Source organism: Tupaia chinensis, unplaced genomic scaffold (genome assembly GCF_000334495.1).
Source record: "Tupaia chinensis unplaced genomic scaffold, TupChi_1.0 Scaffold000343_1, whole genome shotgun sequence".
Classification (NCBI taxonomy): Eukaryota; Metazoa; Chordata; class Mammalia; order Scandentia; family Tupaiidae; genus Tupaia; species Tupaia belangeri.
In genome coordinates, this window is record NW_006159837.1 from 5,003 (window position 1) to 6,467 (window position 1,465).

General features: G+C 40.9%; 1 pseudogene; it reads left to right on the forward strand.

Annotated features, from left to right (window-relative positions):
• The window catches only part of LOC102492012 (elongation factor 1-alpha 1-like), a 2,725-nt pseudogene extending 1,811 nt beyond the window's left edge, over positions 1-914 (forward strand).
• Positions 915-1,465: the final 551 nt, after the last annotated feature.

Genomic DNA, 1,465 nt, shown 5'->3' on the forward strand with positions numbered 1-1,465 from the left:
GTAAGAATTGGAAAATTATTTGCTGAGAACATGTATGTTGATGTGCTTGATTGAACCAATGCACAGTGTATTTTGGATGGAAAATTCATTTGTGTGTTGTGATGGTGTATAGTGAATTAATGTAGAGAATGAATAATAAAAAAAAAAGATGGCAATGCCAGTAGAACTACACTGCTTGAAGCTCAGGATTGCATCCTGCCATCAACTCGTCCAACTGACAAGCCCTTGTGTCTGCCCCTCCACGATGTGTACAAAATTGGTGGTATTGGCACTGTTCCTGTCGGCCAAGTGGAGACTGGTGTGCTCAAACCTGGTATGGTGTTCACCCTTGCACTAGTCAATGTGAAAACTGAAGTCAAGTCAGTTGAAATGCACCATGAAGCTCTGAGTGAAGCTCTTTCCAGGGACAATGTGGGTTTCAATGTCAAGAACATATCTGCCAAAGATGTTCGATGTGGCTATGTTGCTAGTGACAGCAAAAATGACCCACCAATGGAAGCAGCTGGCTTCACTGCTCAGGTGATTATCCTGAACCATCCAGGCCAAATAAGTGCTGGCTATGCCCCTGTATTAGATTGTCACCTCTGTGACATTCTTGCAAGTTTGCTGAGCTGAAGGAAAAGATTGATCGCCATTCTGATAAAAAGCTGGAAGATGGCCCTAAATATTTAAAATCTGGTGATGCTGCCATTGTTGATATGGTTCCTGGCAAGCCCATGTGTGTTGAGAGCTTCTCTGACTATCTTCCTCTGGGTCATTTTGCTGTCCGTGATATGAGATAGACAGTTGCTGTGGGTGCCATCAAAGCTGTGGACAAAAAGGCTGCTGGAGGTGGCAAGGTCACCAAGTCTGCCCAGAAAGCTCAGAAGGCTAAATGAACATCCCTAATTCCTGCCACCCCAGTCTTAATCAGTGGTGGAAGAACAGTCTCAGAACTGTTTGCCTCAATTGGCCATTTAAGTTTAATAGTAAAAGACTGGTTAATTACAATAATGCATCGTAAAACCTTCAGAAGGAAAGGAAAATGTTTTGTGGATGATTTCATGTTTTTGTGTGTGGCAGTTTTAAGTTATTAGTTTTTAAAATAAGTACTTTTCAATGGAAACAACTTGACCAACAATCTGTCACAGAATTTTGAGACCCATTAAAACAAAGTTGAATGAGAAAAAAAAAAGAGGTGGGGGCTAGCAGGTGGCATGGTGGTTAAGGCACTGGACATTCCTATATGGCCAATCATGGTTCTAGTCCCAGACCTGGTGGCTTTCTCTCTCTCTCTCTCTCTCTCTCTCTCTCTCTTTCATAAATTAAAATAAATGAATGAATAAATAAAATTAAATAAATCTTTAAAAAAAAGAGGAGATTCCAGAAAGAAACCTCAAGACATACAGACACTGAAATAGGGCACAATTGAGGCAGTAGAGGAAGGAAAGTTTCAGCAAATGTTGAAAGAATAGGATATCCACAT